The sequence below is a fragment of the Camelina sativa genome, chromosome 3 (assembly GCF_030686135.1).
Source record: "Camelina sativa cultivar CO46 ecotype springtype chromosome 3, ASM3068613v1".
NCBI lineage: Eukaryota > Viridiplantae > Streptophyta > Magnoliopsida > Brassicales > Brassicaceae > Camelina > Camelina sativa.
In genome coordinates, this window is record NC_141882.1 from 19933707 (window position 1) to 19955438 (window position 21732).

General features: G+C 36.5%; 1 non-coding gene across 1 annotated transcript; it reads left to right on the forward strand.

Annotated features, from left to right (window-relative positions):
* Positions 1 to 19981: 19981 nt before the first annotated feature.
* On the forward strand, positions 19982 to 20088 carry LOC147947568 (small nucleolar RNA R71). Its single transcript, XR_015596092.1, has one exon. It is a non-coding gene; the product is annotated as a small nucleolar RNA R71 (small nucleolar RNA).
* Positions 20089 to 21732: the final 1644 nt, after the last annotated feature.

Here is a 21732-nt window from a genome sequence, read left to right on the forward strand (position 1 = left end):
ACACCACTTTTACCCATTTTGTCCCGAAACAGGCTAAAAAGGAGAAAACATTGATTTGAAGCAGTAAAAAGCTTTGTTACTGTTTCTAGGGTCATAATTTGTGAGAATCCAATGCATTTGAGTAATTGTAAGAGTTCGAGATGAATTTGGAGTGTTTAGAAAACACTTAAACTTGTTTTCTCCCAAAACAGGCTTAAACCGAGAAAACAGACTAAAACCGAGAGAAAACATTGATTCGAAGCAGTACACAGCTATGTTACTCTTTCTAAGGTCAAAATATATAACAATCCAATGCATTTGACTAATTATAAGAGTTATGGTTGAATTTGGAGTGTTTAGACACCAGTTTTAGCCATTTTATCACGAAAGACACTAAGACCGAGAAAACATTGATTCGAAGCAGTAAAAAGCTATGTTACTCTTTCTAGGGTTAAAATATGTAACAATCCAATGCATGTGACTAATTATAAGAGTTCAGGTTGAATTTGGAGTGTTTAGACACCAGTTTTAGCCATTTTGTCCTGAAACACGCTAAAACCGAGAAGACATTGATTCGAAGTAGTAAACAGCTATGTTACTCTTTCTAGGATCAAAATATGTAACAATCCAATGCATTTGACTAATAATAAGAGTTCGGGTTGAATTTGGAGTGTTTAGACACCACTTTTATCCATTTTGTCCCAAAACAGGCTAAAACCGAGAAAACATTGATTCGAAGCAGTAAAAATCTATGTTACTCTTTCTACGGTCAAAATATGTAATAATCCAATGCATGTGACTAATCATAAGAGTTCGGGTTTAATTAGGAGTGTTTAGAAAACACTTTAACCCGTTTTATCTTAAAACATGCTTAAACCGAGAAAACAAGCTAAACCCGGGAGAAAACATTGATTAGAAGAAGTAATAAGCTATGTTACTCTTTCTAGGGTCACAATATGTAAAAATCCAATGCATTTGACTAATTATAAGAGTTAGGGTTGAATTTGGAGTGTTTAGACACTACTTTTACCCATTTTGTCCCGAAACAAGTTAAAAAAGAGAAAACATTGATTCGAAGCAGTAAAAAGCTTTGTTACTGTTTCTAGGGTCATATTTTGTGAAAATCCAATGCATTTGAGTAATTGTAAGAGTTCGAGTTGAATTTGGAGTGTTTAGAAAACACTTAAACCTGTTTTATCCCAAAACAGGCTTAAATCGAGAAAACAGGCTAAAACCGAGAGAAAACATTGATTCGAAGCAGTACACAGCTATGATACTCTTTCTAGGGTGAAAATATGTAACAATCCAATGCAATTGACTAATTATAAGAGTTCGGGTTTAATTTGGAGTGTTTAGAAAACACTTTAACCCGTTTTATCTTAAAACATGCTTAAACCGAGAAAACAAGCTAAACCCGGGAGAAAACATTGATTAGAAGAAGTAATAAACTATTTTACTCTTTCTAGGGTCACAATATGTAACAATCCAATGCATTTGACTAATTATAAGAGTTCGGGGTGAATTTGGAGTGTTTAGACACCACTTTTACCCATTTTGTCCCGAAACAAGCTAAAAAGGAGAAAACATTGATTTGAAGCAGTAAAAAGCTTTGTTACTGTTTCTAGGGTCATAATTTGTGACAATCCAATGCATTTGAGTAATTGTAAGAGTTCGAGATGAATTTGGAGTGTTTAGAAAACACTTAAACCTGTTTTATCCCAAAACAGGCTGAAACCGAGAAAACAGACTAAAACCGAGAGAAAACATTGATTCGAAGCAGTACACAGCTATGTTACTCTTTCTAGGACCAAAATATATAACAATCCAATGCATTTGACTAATTATAAGAGTTATGGTTGAATTTGTAGTGTTTAGACACTAGTTTTAGCCATTTTGTCCCGAAACACGCTAAAACCGAGAAAACATTGATTCGAAGCAGTAAAAAGCTATGTTACTCTTTCTAGGGTTAAAATATGTAACAATCCAATGCATGTGACTAATTATAAGAGTTCGGGTTGAATTTGAAGTGTTTAGACACCAGTTTTAGCCATTTTGTCCTGAAACACGCTAAAACCGAGAAGACATTGATTCGAAGTAGTAAACAGCTATGTTACTCTTTCTAGGATCAAAATATGTAACAATCCAATGCATTTGACTAATAATAAGAGTTCGAGTTGAATTTGGAGTGTTTAGACACCACTTTTAGCCATTTTGTCCCGAAACACACTAAAACCGAGAAAACATTGATTCGAAGCAGTAAAAAGCTATGTTACTCTTTCTAGGGTCAAAATATGTAAAAATCCAATGCATTTTACTAATTATAAGAGTTCGGGTTGAATTTGGAGTGTTTAGACACCACTTTTACCCGTTTTATCTTAAAACATGCTTAAACCGAGAAAACTAGCTAAACCCGGGAGAAAACATTGATTAGAAGCAGTAATAAACTATTTTACTCTTTCTAGGGTCACAATTTGTAACAATCCAATGCATTTGACTAATTATAAGAGTTCGGGTTGAATTTGGAGTGTTTAGACACCACTTTTACCCATTTTGTCCCGAAACAGGCTAAAAAGGAGAAAACATTTATTTGAAGCAGTAAAAAGCTTTGTTACTGTTTCTAGGGTCATAATTTGTGACAATCCAATGCATTTGAGTAATTGTAAGAGTTCGAGATGAATTTGGAGTGTTTAGAAAACACTTAAACTTGTTTTATCCCAAAACAGGCTTAAACCGAGAAAACAGACTAAAACCGAGAGAAAACATTGATTCGAAGCAGTACACAGCTATGTTACTCTTTCTAGGGTCAAAATATATAACAATCCAATGCATTTGACTAATTATAAGAGTTATGGTTGAATTTGGAGTGTTTAGACACCAGTTTTAGCCATTTTATCACGAAAGACGCTAAAACCGAGAAAACATTGATTCGAAGCAGTAAAAAGCTATGTTACTCTTTCTAGGGTCAAAATATGTAACAATCCAATGTATGTGACTAATTATAAGAGTTCGGGTTGAATTTGGAGTGTTTAGACACCAGTTTTAGCCATTTTGTCCTGAAACACGCTAAAACCGAGAAGACATTGATTCGAAGTAGTAAACAGCTATGTTACTCTTTCTAGGATCAAAATATGTAACAATCCAATGCATTTGACTAATAATAAGAGTTCGGGTTGAATTTGGAGTGTTTAGACACCACTTTTATCCATTTTGTCCCAAAACAGGCTAAAACCGAGAAAACATTGATTCGAAGCAGTAAAAATCTATGTTACTCTTTCTACGGTCAAAATATGTAATAATCCAATGCATGTGACTAATCATAAGAGTTCGGGTTTAATTAGGAGTGTTTAGAAAACACTTTAACCCGTTTTATCTTAAAACATGCTTAAACCGAGAAAACAAGCTAAACCCGGGAGAAAACATTGATTAGAAGAAGTAATAAGCTATGTTACTCTTTCTAGGGTCACAATATGTAAAAATCCAATGCATTTGACTAATTATAAGAGTTAGGGTTGAATTTGGAGTGTTTAGACACTACTTTTACCCATTTTGTCCCGAAACAAGTTAAAAAAGAGAAAACATTGATTCGAAGCAGTAAAAAGCTTTGTTACTGTTTCTAGGGTCATATTTTGTGAAAATCCAATGCATTTGAGTAATTGTAAGAGTTCGAGTTGAATTTGGAGTGTTTAGAAAACACTTAAACCTGTTTTATCCCAAAACAGGCTTAAATCGAGAAAACAGGCTAAAACCGAGAGAAAACATTGATTCGAAGCAGTACACAGCTATGATACTCTTTCTAGGGTGAAAATATGTAACAATCCAATGCAATTGACTAATTATAAGAGTTCGGGTTTAATTTGGAGTGTTTAGAAAACACTTTAACCCGTTTTATCTTAAAACATGCTTAAACCGAGAAAACAAGCTAAACCCGGGAGAAAACATTGATTAGAAGAAGTAATAAACTATTTTACTCTTTCTAGGGTCACAATATGTAACAATCCAATGCATTTGACTAATTATAAGAGTTCGGGGTGAATTTGGAGTGTTTAGACACCACTTTTACCCATTTTGTCCCGAAACAAGCTAAAAAGGAGAAAACATTGATTTGAAGCAGTAAAAAGCTTTGTTACTGTTTCTAGGGTCATAATTTGTGACAATCCAATGCATTTGAGTAATTGTAAGAGTTCGAGATGAATTTGGAGTGTTTAGAAAACACTTAAACCTGTTTTATCCCAAAACAGGCTGAAACCGAGAAAACAGACTAAAACCGAGAGAAAACATTGATTCGAAGCAGTACACAGCTATGTTACTCTTTCTAGGACCAAAATATATAACAATCCAATGCATTTGACTAATTATAAGAGTTATGGTTGAATTTGTAGTGTTTAGACACTAGTTTTAGCCATTTTGTCCCGAAACACGCTAAAACCGAGAAAACATTGATTCGAAGCAGTAAAAAGCTATGTTACTCTTTCTAGGGTTAAAATATGTAACAATCCAATGCATGTGACTAATTATAAGAGTTCGGGTTGAATTTGAAGTGTTTAGACACCAGTTTTAGCCATTTTGTCCTGAAACACGCTAAAACCGAGAAGACATTGATTCGAAGTAGTAAACAGCTATGTTACTCTTTCTAGGATCAAAATATGTAACAATCCAATGCATTTGACTAATAATAAGAGTTCGAGTTGAATTTGGAGTGTTTAGACACCACTTTTAGCCATTTTGTCCCGAAACACACTAAAACCGAGAAAACATTGATTCGAAGCAGTAAAAAGCTATGTTACTCTTTCTAGGGTCAAAATATGTAAAAATCCAATGCATTTTACTAATTATAAGAGTTCGGGTTGAATTTGGAGTGTTTAGACACCACTTTTACCCGTTTTATCTTAAAACATGCTTAAACCGAGAAAACTAGCTAAACCCGGGAGAAAACATTGATTAGAAGCAGTAATAAACTATTTTACTCTTTCTAGGGTCACAATTTGTAACAATCCAATGCATTTGACTAATTATAAGAGTTCGGGTTGAATTTGGAGTGTTTAGACACCACTTTTACCCATTTTGTCCCGAAACAGGCTAAAAAGGAGAAAACATTTATTTGAAGCAGTAAAAAGCTTTGTTACTGTTTCTAGGGTCATAATTTGTGACAATCCAATGCATTTGAGTAATTGTAAGAGTTCGAGATGAATTTGGAGTGTTTAGAAAACACTTAAACTTGTTTTATCCCAAAACAGGCTTAAACCGAGAAAACAGACTAAAACCGAGAGAAAACATTGATTCGAAGCAGTACACAGCTATGTTACTCTTTCTAGGGTCAAAATATATAACAATCCAATGCATTTGACTAATTATAAGAGTTATGGTTGAATTTGGAGTGTTTAGACACCAGTTTTAGCCATTTTATCACGAAAGACGCTAAAACCGAGAAAACATTGATTCGAAGCAGTAAAAAGCTATGTTACTCTTTCTAGGGTCAAAATATGTAACAATCCAATGTATGTGACTAATTATAAGAGTTCGGGTTGAATTTGGAGTGTTTAGACACCAGTTTTAGCCATTTTGTCCTGAAACACGCTAAAACCGAGAAGACATTGATTCGAAGTAGTAAACAGCTATGTTACTCTTTCTAGGATCAAAATATGTAACAATCCAATGCATTTGACTAATAATAAGAGTTCAGGTTGAATTTGGAGTGTTTAGACACCACTTTTATCCATTTTGTCCCAAAACAGGCTAAAACCGAGAAAACATTGATTCGAAGCAGTAAAAAGCTATGTTACTCTTTCTAGGGTCAAAATATGTAACAATCCAATGCATGTGACTAATTATAAGAGTTCGGGTTTAATTTGGAGTGTTTAGAAAACACTAACCCGTTTTATCTTAAAACATGCTTAAACCGAGAAAACAAGCTATGTTACTCTTTCTAGGGTCACAATATGTAAAAATCCATTGCATTTGACTAATTATAAGAGTTCGGGTTGAATTTGGAGTATTTAGACACTACTTTTACCCATTTTGTCCCGAAACAAGTTAAAAAAGAGAAAACATTGATTCGAAGCAGTAAAACGCTTTGTTACTGTTTCTAGGGTCATATTTTGTGAAAATCCAATGCATTTGAGTAATTGTAAGAGTTCGAGTTGAATTTGGAGTATCTAGAAAACACTTAAACCTGTTTTATCCCAAAACAGGCTTAAATCGAGAAAACAGGCTAAAACCGAGAGAAAACATTGATTCGAAGCAGTACACAGCTATGATACTCTTTCTAGGGTCAAAATATGTAACAATCCAATGCAATTGACCACTTTTACATATTATGTCCTAAAATAGGCTAAAACCATAAAACATTATTTCGAAGCAGTAAACAGCTTTGTTATTGTTTCTAGGGTCAAATATGTAACAATACAATGCATTTGACTAATTATAAGAGTTCGGATTGGATTTAGAGTGTTTAGACACTACTTTTACCCATTTTGTCCTAAAATAGGCTAAAACCGAGAAAACATTGATTTGAAGCAGTAAACAGCTTTGTTACTGTTTCTAGGATTATAATTTGTGACAATCCAATGCATTTGACTAATTGTAAGAGTTCAAGATAAATTTGGAGTGTTTAGAAAACACTTAAACCCGTTTTATCTTAAAACAGGCTTAAACCGAGAAAAGAAGCTAAACCCGCGAGAAAACATTAATTAGAAGCAGTAATAAGCTATGTTACTCTTTCTAGTTTCACAATATGTAACAATCCAATGCATTTGACTAATTATAAGAGTTCGGGTTGAATTTGAAGTGTTTAGACACCAGTTTTACCCATTTTGTCCCGAAACAGGCTAAAACCGAGAAAACATTAAATCGAAGCAGTAAACAGCTATGTTACTCTTTCTAGGGTCAAAATATGTAACAATCCAATGCATTGGACTAATTATAAAAGTTCGTGTTGAATTTGGAGTGTTTAGACACCAGTTTTAGCCATTTTATCACGAAAGACGCTAAAACCGAGAAAACATTGATTCGAAGCAGTAAAAAGCTATGTTACTCTTTCTAGGGTCAAAATATGTAACAATCCAATGTATGTGACTAATTATAAGAGTTCGGGTTGAATTTGGAGTGTTTAGACACCAGTTTTAGCCATTTTGTCCTGAAACACGCTAAAACCGAGAAGACATTGATTCGAAGTAGTAAACAGCTATGTTACTCTTTCTAGGGTCAAAATATGTAACAATCCAATGCATTGGACTAATTATAAAAGTTCGTGTTGAATTTGGAGTGTTTAGACACCAGTTTTAGCCATTTTGTCCCGAAACACGCTAAAACCGAGAAAACATTGATTCGAAGTAGTAAACAGCTATTTTACTCTTTCTAGGGTAAAAATATGTAACAATCCAATGCATTTTACTAATTATAAGAGTTCGGGTTGAATTTGGAGTGTTTAGACACCACTTTTACCCATTTTGTCCCGAAACAAGCTAAAACCGAGAAAACATTAAATCGAAGCAGTAAACAGCTATGTTACTCTTTCTAGGGTCAAAATATGTAACAATCCAATGCATTGGACTAATTATAAAAGTTCGTGTTGAATTTGGAGTGTTTAGACACCAGTTTTAGCCATTTTGTCCCGAAACACGCTAAAACCGAGAAAACATTGATTCGAAGTAGTAAACAGCTATTTTACTCTTTCTAGGGTAAAAATATGTAACAATCCAATGCATTTTACTAATTATAAGAGTTCGGGTTGAATTTGGAGTGTTTAAACACTACTTTTACCCATTTTGTCCCGAAACAGGCTAAAAAAGAGAAAACATTGATTCGAAGCAGTAAAAAGCTTTGTTACTGTTTATAGGGTCATAATTTGTGACAATCCAATGCATTTGAGTAATTGTAAGAGTTCAAGATGAATTTGGAGTGTTTAGAAAACACTTAAACCCGTTTTATCCCAAAACATGCTTAAATCGAGAAAACAGGCTAAAACCGAGAGAAAACATTGATTCGAAGCAGTACAAAGCTATGTTACTCTTTCTAGGGTCAAAATATGTAACAATCCAATGCATTTGACTAATTATAAGAGTTCGGGTTGAATTTGGAGTGTTTAGACACCAGTTTTAGCCATTTTTCCCCGAAACACGCTAAAACCAAGAAAACATTGATTCGAAGCAGTAAAAATCTATGTTACTCTTTCTAGGGTCATAATATGTAACAATCCTATGCATGTGACTAATTATAAGAGTTCGGGTTGAATTTGGAGTGTTTAGACACCACTTTTACCTATTTAGTTGATAAACCCTCCAAATTCAACGCGAACTCTTGTAATTAGTCAAATCCATTGGATTGTTGCATATTTGACCCTAGAAAGAGTAACATAGCTGTTTACTTCTTCGAATCAATGTTTTCTCTCGGTTTTAACATGTTATCTCGGTTTAAGCCTGTTTTGGGATATAACGAAATCAACTGTTGCCTAAACACTCCAAATTCATCCTGAACTCTTACAATTAGTCAAATGCATTGGAATGTACATTCTGACCCTAGAAACAGTAACAATGCTCTTTGCTGTTTAGAATCAATGTTTTCTCGGTTTTAGCCTCTTTCGGGACAAAATGGGTATAAGTGGTGGCTAAACACTCGAAATTCAACGCGAACTCTTTTAATTAGTCAAATGCATTGGAATGTTACATATTTTACCTTAGAAAGAGTAACATCGCTGTTTACTGCTTCGAACCAATGTTTTCTCTCGGTTTTAGCCTGTTTTCTCGGTTTAAGCCTGTTTTGGGATAAAACGGGTTTAATTGTTGTCTAAACACTCCAAATTCATCTCGAACTCTTACAATTAGTCAAATGCATTGGACTGTCACACAATCTGACCCTAGAAATAATAACAGAGCTGTTTACTGCTTCAAATCAATGCTTTCTCGGTTTTAGCCTGTTTGGGGACAAAATGGGTAAAAGTGGTGTCTAAACACTCCAAATTTAACCCAAACTTTTGTAATTAATCAAATGCATTGGATTGTTACATATTTTGCCCTAGAATGAGTAATATAGCTGTTTACAGCTTCGAATCAATGTTTTCTCTCGGTTTTAGCATGTTTTCTCGGTTTAAGCCTGTTTTGGGATAAAACGGGTTCAACTGTTGTCTAAACACTCCAAATTCATCCCGAACTCTTACAATTAGTCAAATGCATTGGAATGTCACACATTCTGAACCTAGAAACAGTAACAATGGTGTTTACTGCTTAGAATCAATGTTTTCTTGGTTTTAGCCTGTTTCGGGACAAAATGGGTATAAGTGGTGGCTAAACACTCCAAATTCAACGCGAACTCTTGTAATTAGTCAAATGCATTGGATTGTTGCATATTTGACCCTAGAAAGAGTAACATAGCTGTTGTCTGCTTCAAATCAATGTTGTCTCTCGGTTTTAGCATGTTTTCTCGGTTTAAGCCTGTTTTGGGATAAAACGGGTTCAACTGTTGTCTAAACACTCCAAATTCATCCTGAACTCTTACAATTAGTCAAATGCATTGGAATGTCACACATTCTGACCCTAGAAACAGTAACAATGCTGTTTAATGCACAGAATCAATGTTTTCTGGGATTAAGCCTGTTTCGGGACAAAATGGGTATAAATGGTGGCTAAACCCTCCAAATTCAACGCGAACTCTTGTAATTAGTCAAATTCATTGGATTGTTGCATATTTGACCCTAGAAATAGTAACATAGCTGTTTACTGCTTCGAATCAATGTTTTCTCTCGGTTTTAGCATGTTTTCGAGGTTTAAGTCTGTTTTGGGATAAAAAAGGGTTCAACTGTTGTCTAAACACTCCAAATTCATCCCGAATTCTTACAATTTTACAAATGCATTGGAATGTCACACATTCTGACCCTAGAAACGGTAAAAACGCTGTTTACTGCTTAGAATCAACGTTTTCTCGGTTTTAGCCTTTTTTGGAACAAAATGGGTATAAGTGGTGGCTAAACACTCCAAATTCAACGCGAACTCTTGTAATTAGTCAAATGCATTGGATTGTTGCATATTTTACCCTAGAAAGAGTAACATAGCTGTTTACTTCTTTGAATCAATGTTTTCTCTCGGTTTTAGCATGTTTTCTTGGTTTAAGCCTGTTTTGGGATAAAACGGGTTCAACTGTTGTCTAAACACTCCAAATTCATCCTGAACTCTTACAATTAGTCAAATGCATTGGAATGTCACACATTCTGACCCTAGAAACAGTAACAATGCTGTTTAATGCACAGAATCAATGTTTTCTGGGATTAAGCCTGTTTCGGGACAAAATGGGTATAAATGGTGGCTAAACCCTCCAAATTCAACGCGAACTCTTGTAATTAGTCAAATTCATTGGATTGTTGCATATTTGACCCTAGAAATAGTAACATAGCTGTTTACTGCTTCGAATCAATGTTTTCTCTCGGTTTTAGCATGTTTTCGAGGTTTAAGTCTGTTTTGGGATAAAACGGGTTCAACTGTTGTCTAAACACTCCAAATTCATCCTGAACTCTTACAATTAGTCGAATGCATTGGAATGTCAAACATTCTGACCCTAGAAACAGTAACAACGCTGTTTACTGCTTAGAATCAATGTTTTCTTGGTTTTAGCCTGTTCAGGACAAAATGGGTATAAGTGGTGGCTAAACACTCCAAATTCAACGCGAAGTCTTGTAATTAGTCAAATGCATTGGATTGTTGCATATTTTACCCTAGAAATAGTAACATAGCTGTTTACTGCTTCGAATCAATGTTTTCTCTCGGTTTTAGCTTGTTTTCTCGGTTTAAGCATGTTTTGGGATAAAATGGGTTTAACTATTGTCTAAACACTCCAAATTCATCCTGAACTCTTACAATTAGTCAAATGCATTGGAATGTCACACATTCTGACCCTAGAAACAGTAACAACGCTGTTTACTGCTTAGAATCAACATTTTCTCGGGTTCAACTGTTGTCTAAACACTCCAAATTCATCCCGAACTCTTACAATTAGTCAAATGCATTGGAATGTCACACATTCTGACCCTAGAGACAGTAACAACACTGTTTACTGCTTCAAATCAATGCTTTCTTGGTTTTAGCCTGTTTGGGGACAAAATGGGTAAAAGTGGTGTCTAAACACTCCAAATTCAACCCAAACTTTTGTAATTAGTCAAATGTATTGGATTGTTACATATTTTGCCCAAGAAAGAGTAACATAGCTGTTTACTGCTTCGAATCAATGTTTTCTCTCGGTTTTAGCATGTTTTCTCGGTTTAAGCCTGTTTTGGGATAAAACGGGTTCAACTGTTGTCTAAACACTCCAAATTCATCCCGAACTCTTACAATTAGTCAAATGCATTGGAATGTCACACATTCTGAACCTAGAAACAGTAACAATGGTGTTTACTGCTTAGAATCAATGTTTTCTTGGTTTTAGCCTGTTTCAGGACAGAATGGGTATAAGTGGTGGCTAAACACTCCAAATTCAACGCGAACTCTTGTAATTAGTCAAATGCATTGGATTGTTGCATATTTTACCCTAGAAATAGTAACATAGCTGTTTACTGCTTCGAATCAATGTTTTCTCTCGGTTTTAGCTTGTTTTCTCGGTTTAAGCATGTTTTGGGATAAAATGGGTTTAACTATTGTCTAAACACTCCAAATTCATCCTGAACTCTTACAATTAGTCAAATGCATTGGAATGTCACACATTCTGACCCTAGAAACAGTAACAACGCTGTTTACTGCTTAGAATCAACATTTTCTCGGGTTCAACTGTTGTCTAAACACTCCAAATTCATCCCGAACTCTTACAATTAGTCAAATGCATTGGAATGTCACACATTCTGACCCTAGAGACAGTAACAACACTGTTTACTGCTTCAAATCAATGCTTTCTTGGTTTTAGCCTGTTTGGGGACAAAATGGGTAAAAGTGGTGTCTAAACACTCCAAATTCAACCCAAACTTTTGTAATTAGTCAAATGTATTGGATTGTTACATATTTTGCCCAAGAAAGAGTAACATAGCTGTTTACTGCTTCGAATCAATGTTTTCTCTCGGTTTTAGCATGTTTTCTCGGTTTAAGCCTGTTTTGGGATAAAACGGGTTCAACTGTTGTCTAAACACTCCAAATTCATCCCGAACTCTTACAATTAGTCAAATGCATTGGAATGTCACACATTCTGAACCTAGAAACAGTAACAATGGTGTTTACTGCTTAGAATCAATGTTTTCTTGGTTTTAGCCTGTTTCAGGACAGAATGGGTATAAGTGGTGGCTAAACACTCCAAATTCAACGCGAACTCTTGTAATTAGTCAAATGCATTGGATTGTTGCATATTTTACCCTAGAAAGAGTAACATAGCTGTTTACTTCTTTGAATCAATGTTTTCTCTCGGTTTTAGCATGTTTTCTTGGTTTAAGCCTGTTTTGGGATAAAACGGGTTCAACTGTTGTCTAAACACTCCAAATTCATCCTGAACTCTTACAATTAGTCAAATGCATTGGAATGTCACACATTCTGACCCTAGAAACAGTAACAATGCTGTTTAATGCACAGAATCAATGTTTTCTGGGATTAAGCCTGTTTCGGGACAAAATGGGTATAAATGGTGGCTAAACCCTCCAAATTCAACGCGAACTCTTGTAATTAGTCAAATTCATTGGATTGTTGCATATTTGACCCTAGAAATAGTAACATAGCTGTTTACTGCTTCGAATCAATGTTTTCTCTCGGTTTTAGCATGTTTTCGAGGTTTAAGTCTGTTTTGGGATAAAACGGGTTCAACTGTTTTCTAAACACTCCAAATTCATCCTGAACTCTTACAATTAGTCGAATGCATTGGAATGTCAAACATTCTGACCCTAGAAACAGTAACAACGCTGTTTACTGCTTAGAATCAATGTTTTCTTGGTTTTAGCCTGTTCAGGACAAAATGGGTATAAGTGGGGGCTAAACACTCCAAATTCAACGCGAAGTCTTGTAATTAGTCAAATGCATTGGATTGTTGCATATTTTACCCTAGAAATAGTAACATAGCTGTTTACTGCTTCGAATCAATGTTTTCTCTCGGTTTTAGCTTGTTTTCTCGGTTTAAGCCTGTTTTGGGATAAAATGGGTTTAACTAATATCGAAACACTCCAAATTCATCCCGAACTCTTACAATTTGTCAAATGCATTGGAATGTCACACATTATGACCCTAGAAACAGTAACAACACTGTTTAATGCTTAGAATCAATGTTTTCTCGGATTTAGCCTGTTTCGGGACAAAACGGGTATAAGTGGTGGCTAAACACTCCAAATTCAACGCGAACTCTTGTAATTAGTCAAATGCATTGGATTGTTGCATATTTGACCCTAGAAAGAGTAACATAGCTGTTTACTGCTTCGAATCAATGTTGTCTCTCGGTTTTAGCCTGTTTTCTTGGTTTTACCCCTGTTTTGGGATAAAAAGGGTTCAACTGTTGTCTAAACACTCCAAATTCATCCCGAACTCTTACAATTTTACAAATGCATTGGAATGTCACACATTCTGACCCTAGAAACAGTAAAAACGCTGTTTACTGCTTAGAATCAACGTTTTCTCGGTTTTAGCCTTTTTCGGAACAAAATGGGTATAAGTGGTGGCTAAACAATCCAAATTCAACGCGAACTCTTGTAATTAGTCAAATGCATTGGATTGTTGCATATTTTACCCTAGAAAGAGTAACATAGCTGTTTACTTGTTCGAATCAATGTTTTCTCTCAGTTTTAGCATGTTTTCTCGGTTTAAGCCTGTTTTGGGATAAAACGGGTTCAACTGTTGTCTAAACACTCCAAATTCATCCTGAACTCTTACAATTAGTCAAATGCATTGGAATGTCACACATTCTGACCCTAGAAACAGTAACAACGCTGTTTAATGCACAGAATCAATGTTTTCTGGGATTAAGCCTGTTTCGGGACAAAATGGGTATAAATGGTGGCTAAACCCTCCAAATTCAACGCGAACTCTTGTAATTAGTCAAATTCATTGGATTGTTGCATATTTGATCCTAGAAATAGTAACATAGCTGTTTACTTCTTCGAATCAATGTTTTCTCTCGGTTTTAGCATGTTATCTCGGTTTAAGCCTGTTTTGGGATAAAACGAAATCAACTGTTGCCTAAACACTCCTGAAACAAGATTTATATTGTGGTGTGAATGATGATGTATGCAATGGTGAGATATGAATGGAATGATGGATGGGTGTTTCAATTCCCCTTATGCTATTGCAGTACAAGAGGTATCAATCCTAAATGAGTGTTTGTGAACAATTAAGATATGCATATGAATCTAAGTTAAGACAAATGTAAAGATTGTTTGTCACTAACAATCCTAGGAAGAAAATGTAAAATGCAGAAAATAAACTACAAGAGCTAACAACTAGATGCAGATGAAACTGAATGATTGAAACAGTGATAAAGCAAGAACAGAAACAGAGACTACAACTAATGAACTAATGCAAGATAATTAATGAACTGAAAACTAAATGTATGCAACTGGAATGAAACAGGAATGAAACAAGACAAACACAAATCATAGACACAGAGTTCTGGGGATGAACTCGAGCAGCACTCGACCGAGTGCGTGGTCGAGTGGGTGGTCGAGCTAGACTAGATGCAGAAACAGAGCAATGCAATAAAAACAGAGTAATGCTAAATCCAATCAAACAACAAGCAAGCAACAGGATTAAGACTAAGATTTCAATAAACAAAGAAGGTCCTGAGGATGGATTCATGGGATGGACTAATCATTGTGGTTATCTAACTTGGTCAACAAATCTCAAGCAAACTTTGAGCTAACCTCTAGACATATTAATCTAAGACAAGTTTCTCCCACTCTCATGGTCAAGAAACAATCAAACCTATGCAATTCTAGACTTGTTCTCACACAGTAAAGAATCTACACAAGCAGGCATTAAGCAATACATCTCAAACCAAACAAGACCTCTAATCTCTTAGCAAGCCTAATGGTAAGCTCTAGATCTAGCCTTATCTATGCTTCCTAAACATTGGTGTGATGCTAAGAAGCTTGAAATCAGACTCTACCCTCTCAGATATAGAATCAGCATTAAGATCATCTACCCTAGAAGAGATCTACAACAATCAAGCTTGACCAAGTCACACAAACCACAAAATCAATCCATCCTCAAGATCCTAAGGAAACTACTCACAACAATACATGGTGATCAAAGTCAAAAACTCAGAAAATATTGAAACTTGCATTATTAGAAAGATTAAACAAAGATCTTCAATATTGATGAAAGGATGAAACTCAAATTCTCAATATCTTGAAAGTTATAAAACCAACAAAATATAAGAATCTAGTCTTCTTTTTTAAGGAAGTACAAGATCTTAAAAATAAAAATGCAAAAAGAATAAAACTAAAAAAAGTAAAAACTAGGTTTAGGGAATATCTAAAAAGTTGCACACTTTGGTGGCTGCAGGTACAAGGCCTTATATAGGTGAGGAGGTGGAAGCCCTAAAAATAGAAAAAGTCAAAGTAGTGAACGGCTCGGTCAACTCGACCAGTGCTCGGTCGAGTCCATGGTCGAGCTGGCTTCTCTCGTGCACACTCCACTCGGTCGAGTCCATCTACCCACTCGGTCGAGTGCTAGGTCGAGTTGGACTCTGGACCTTGGTTCTTCAGCCTTAACTCTCTTGCTTTCCCTTCAAGATTGCTTCACTTCTCCTCAGGATTGTTTCCATGCTCCTTAAGCTCCAAAATCACATGTTTATGCATGAAAAGATGCAAATGCAATGCAACTAAACTCTAATGCATGATTAGTCCTAAAGCTACACAATAATGATGAAAATGGCTAGCAAAAGATGCAAAAGATGTGAATAAACTAAGGGAAAACATGGTAAAATATATGAACATCAACACCCCCAAACTTAGTCTTTGATTGCCCTCAAGCAAATAAACAAGACATAAGAAGGTAGATGAGGTTTGAAAGTGGGATCTCAGCTCCTAAAGCTTGCAAATAGACTATCTAGAATCAATGTCCAAGTTACTAGTACTATGATGCAAGTTGAATGAGCTATACTTAAAGACTTTAGACAAGCATATCACAACCTTCACTGATTTGAGCCTTAGACATCCACATGCATTCAAATCAACCATTTCCTTTAACATTCATTAATCAAGAACATGAATCAATTCTATGCAATGCTTAAACTCATTTGGCTTGGCAGTAAAAGGTTTAGAGACAATGATGGTCTCTTTTTAGAGTAGGGCGTATCAATATCAAGGTTCTCTCATAAAAAATGGATTGAGCTTTAGAAGAATGCTAAAGGTAAGAACACTTAGACACATACAAGAATAAAGCCTTGTCTACCCAAAGGTACCCAAAGTGTTTATCCTATCAATCTAAACCCAAATGATCCTAGTGCTACCCTTTCACTTCTTCTTTTCTCTTTCACCATTTTCTCTTTTGGTTTTAAAGTCTTAGGAGAGGTTTCTTAATTGATCTTTCTAGTGGAATGGGAATTTTTTTCTTATTGCTATGGTTCTCTTTTCTTCTTATTCTTAAGACATATAAGCATTTTGCTAGACTTTACTTTGCTTTCTTTTCTTTTCTTTAACTAGAACCATCTTAGATAACCTTATTCTTCCCATTCTTTCACTAGGCTTTAAATTTACTTAAACACATTCCCCTCCTAAAGACTCTAACCTTTTCTTTCTCTTTTTCCTCTTTTCTTCTCATGACAGCCAAGTCCCAAACCCAACAAGTGAACCACCTAGTCCTATCTAGTTTGAAAAATGCAAACTAGAACTACACAAGGTTTTACTCTTGTCAGTTCAAACCTAACACTTTCTACCAAGCTCAATCCCAAAAATAGGCCTCACACACACAAGAATAAACATGGCTTGAAAGAAGGTTTGGTTAGGGGTAGGGAAACTGATTTAAAAGTGAAATCAGCTACTTGGATCAACAAGAGTGGCAAAAGGAGTAAGATGATCCAAATAAGTATATGGTATCCATGAGTTTAAAGCAATGCATACATTGATAATTAACAGTCAATATTAGGTTCTTATAGATAGGAAATGGCATCAAATCACAACATGCTTCAATTTAGACCAAATGCAATTCAGGAATTCAAGGCTTGGTTCAATCTTATGCTTCTAACCACTCAACTAGCATCAAAGTACTATTAACTTGGGCATTGATCCTAGTCTAGTGAATAAACAAGTTAACAAGGGAATACTCATCATAGATCCCTAATGCAAATACTATACAATCCTACATGAAACATGCTAAACAAGATCCTAATGTGCAGTGCAAACTACATGAACACTCTTTTTTTTTTATAAAGATTTTTGCAAAAATTTTCAAATTTTTAGGGTTTTTCTATGCCTTAGATGATTATGCAAGTGCTAACATGATGATGATAAAAATTTGAAATAAGAAAACAAAACACAACATCAAATGCTATCTCAAATCCTCCCCCAAACTTAAATCACACAGTCCCTTGTGTGAAAGAAATTTGCTTGAGGATTCAAGACTTAAAACAAAACACAACATATGAAATGCTATGGTATATACAATGGTAAGGTGATAATGTTACCTCAAGGATTGGAGAAGAAGCTGTCCACATCCTCCTGCATACTATCAAAGGTGTAGCTGGGATCCTGCTGGTGACTGGAGGAAGGTGATTGGGGCAGCTCGACAATGCCAATCGACCGTGACTCGGTCGAGTGCATGTTCGAGTGGGGGGGTCGAGCTGGACCGCGAGTCTCCGTTAGCTGTCCCTTCCTGTTCTATTCAGATTCCCTAGCTTGCCTAACCATGAAAATACGAAAGCAAAAATCAAAATACTAAAATTCCAAGGCAATATGTACAGAGATACCTTAGGGATTTGCTCCCTAGTGAGCTTGTTTAAAGTCACTAAGCTTGACTTTTGATTGCCTTCTTAGGCTTTGTTTAGATACCAAGGAGGTGATGAAATCCCCCCTGGTTCGACTTGGTAACCTTGGTGTTCCTTCTTGATCACTACTTCCTTAACACTTGAACTTTGTTTCTTCTTAAACTTGAGTCTTGGTCTTGCCTTCTTCAAAGACCTCTTGTTGAGCTGAACTTGAAGATCTTGAACTGATTCCTCATGAGATGTGACATTAGCTGTTGAAGTCTCTTCTTCTCTCAAAACCCCAAAATCAGCCTTATCTTCAATCTTAAATGGTTGACCTCCAATGGTTGGTAGGTTAGATGGATTTGTAATATCCAAGTCCATAGTCAAACCTTCAGATATGTTCAACCTTATCAGCCCCTCCTTAACATCAATGATTGCTCCTGTTGTGGCAAGGAATGGTCTCCCAAGCAAGATTGGATCCTCTATCTCCTTATCCATCTTTATTATGATGAAATCAGTGGGAATTCTTGCCTTGTCTATCTTGACTAGGAGGCTCTCCAATTTACCAACTACATCTTTGTGTGAACCATCAGCTAGACTTATGTAGAGATTGCTTGGATTGAATTCAGTGTGTCCAAGCTTTTCTGCTATAGAGTAGGGCATGACACTAACAGATGCTCCAAGATCACACAAGCATTTGTTGAAGTGAAGGTAGCTGATGGAGCAAGGTAAATTGAATGGACCTGGATCTTCAAGTTTTGTTGGTACAATAGCTGTCCCAATCTCTTCTTGATCTCTCCTGTTTTGATTATGAGCTTTCTGCTTGGATATGTCAAGTGACATGCCTTTGTAGAGAGGATATGGGGCATATTGTTCCAAAGCTGCTCCTCTCTCTGCTTCCTTCTCTTCAATGACAACCTCCTGTTGAATGGCCCTCACTTCCTTCTTTTCAATCACAACCTCTTCCTTCAAAGCCATGACTTCTTCCTTCTCAATGACTTTCCCTTGTTGTAAAGCTAACTCCTTCTCTTGTTGCAAAGCCAACTGTTCCCTTTTCTCAATAATTTCTCTGAGTTCTTTCAGCTTTTGTGCTTTGAAACGTCCTGGGAATGGAAGAGGTGGCTTGTAAGCAGGAGGAGTGTACTTAGCAGGCTTGACAGCTTCTGAGTCTGCAACTCGATCGACCACTCGAGCATGCGCTCGATCGAGTGGCTGATCGAGTCCATGGTCGAGCTCAGGTGCGAGCTCCAATTGCTTGTTACAAACATCACTTGGGGCTTCAGTAACTAATGAATTCCCCCAAACTTGAACTGCACTGTCCTCAGTGGCTTCTTCCTCATGAACCTGAATGGCTTTGGCTGTGAACTCCCTTGGATTTTGGACAGCTTTTCCAGGGAGTTGGTTGGGTTTTGGAGCTGAAGAAGAGGCTATGTTACTCTCCATGTACTTAACTCTGGAATTCAGACCCTCAAACTTCATATTCAGATCATTGTATTGAGATGTGAGCCTTTGGTTTAGCTCAGCAAACTGTTTGGCTTCCTCTATCTTCCCTTGTGTTTGACCAATCAACAGCTGTTGTACCATGGCTCTAAGGTCTTGTTCCTGGCCTTGGTTAGTCTGAAATCCTGGTGGGGGACACAACTGGGGCTGGAACACCTGTTGTTGTTGTTTGGGGACATAGTTTTGGTGCTGTTGAGGCTGTTGAGGAGGGTAGACTTGATCTTGTGGGTTGGCCACATTTGTGCTCCTATAGGACAGATTATTGTTCCTAAACCCTCCTAGGTTATAACCCTTGAAGCCTCCTTGGTTTTGCATATAGCATAACTCAGCAAACTCATTCTCTCCCTCTTGAACTGGAGGCTCCTCTTCACTAACAAAGTGAATAGACTTTTGCTGACTTAGCAAGATCCTATCAAGCTTTTCATTCACCATTTTCAGATCCTTCTTGTACTTGTCTTCTTGATCAGTTGATGATGACCTTATGGTTCTGTCATAGTCCTCATTGTAGTTCCCATCAGACTGTGCAAGGTTCTCTACTAACTCCCAGCCTTCTTCCACATTCTTGTTGAGGAAGTTTCCATTGGAGGCTGTATCAAGAAGCATTCTGAACTTGGGAAGCACTCCTCTATACAATGTGCTCAACAAAGACCCCACACTGAAACCATGATGAGGACATTGAGTTTGGTATCCCTTGAATCTCTCCCAAGCTTCACAAAAGCTTTCATTACTCCTTTGAGCAAATCCAGAGATCTCATTCCTTAGTCTTGTTGTCCTAGCATTGGAGAAAAACTTGGCCAAGAAAGCCTTCTTGCATGCATCCCAAGTAGTGATTGCACCAGTAGGGAGAGTCTTTTCCCATAAATGAGCCTTGTCCCCAAGTGAGAAAGGGAACAACCTCAGCTTGAAACCATCTTCACTTACTCCACTAATCTTGGTAAGACCACAGATTCTATCAAACTCATCAAGATGATCTAGTGGATCTTCCATAGGCAATCCATGGAATTTATTGGCCTGAATCATTGAGATCAATCAACTCTTGATCTCAAAGTTGTTGTTGGCAACAGTTGGTGGCACAATGCCAGCTCTTTGGTTGTGAGTGTTGGGTGCATCTCCAGCACCAATGTTCTTTGGTCTCTGAACCTGATCCTGTTGATCCATAGCTACTATAACCTCTTGTTGTTGCTGAACAACTCTCCTTTGCTTAGCTCCTAAACACTTGGTCTTTTTGTTGATGTTGTCAATAGGCCTAAAAAGATTGTCCTTTCCTTTAGACCTTGTGTGCATTAACAGACACAAACGATTTTTGTTAGGCAAGCGACTGAGCACAGGCTCAAGTAGGAGGTCAAGTCGACTGGAAAATGATGGTTATAGAGATCCGGCTTCTGGCTCGAGCAGGTGCTCGATCACGACTCGGTCGAGTGACTGGTCGAGTGGTACCTGAAATGGAACTTCAACCCAGAAACAGAAGATTCGAGTACAGCAACCTCACAAGCGTATAAAAGAACTTAATCTTAGACTAATATGGATCCTAAATGTCACAAAAACACACTCAAATGGGCAACGGCGCCAAATTGAAACAAGATTTATATTGTGGTGTGAATGATGATGTATGCAATGGTGAGATATGAATGGAATGATGGATGGGTGTTTCAATTCCCCTTATGCTATTGCAGTACAAGAGGTATCAATCTTAAATGAGTGTTTGTGAACAATTAAGATATGCATATGAATCTAAGTTAAGACAAATGTAAAGATTGTTTGTCACTAACAATCCTAGGAAGAAAATGTAAAATGCAGAAAATAAACTACAAGAGCTAACAACTAGATGCAGATGAAACTGAATGATTGAAACAGTGATAAAGCAAGAACAGAAACAGAGACTACAACTAATGAACTAATGCAAGATAATTAATGAACTGAAAACTAAATGTATGCAACTGGAATGAAACAGGAATGAAACAAGACAAACACAAATCATAGACACAGAGTTCTGGGGATGAACTCGAGCAGCACTCGACCGAGTGCGTGGTCGAGTGGGTGGTCGAGCTAGACTAGATGCAGAAACAGAGCAATGCAATAAAAACAGAGTAATGCTAAATCCAATCAAACAACAAGCAAGCAACAGGATTAAGACTAAGATTTCAATAAACAAAGAAGGTCCTGAGGATGGATTCATGGGATGGACTAATCATTGTGGTTATCTAACTTGGTCAACAAATCTCAAGCAAACTTTGAGCTAACCTCTAGACATATTAATCTAAGACAAGTTTCTCCCACTCTCATGGTCAAGAAACAATCAAACCTATGCAATTCTAGACTTGTTCTCACACAGTAAAGAATCTACACAAGCAGGCATTAAGCAATACAACTCAAACCAAACAAGACCTCTAATCTCTTAGCAAGCCTAAT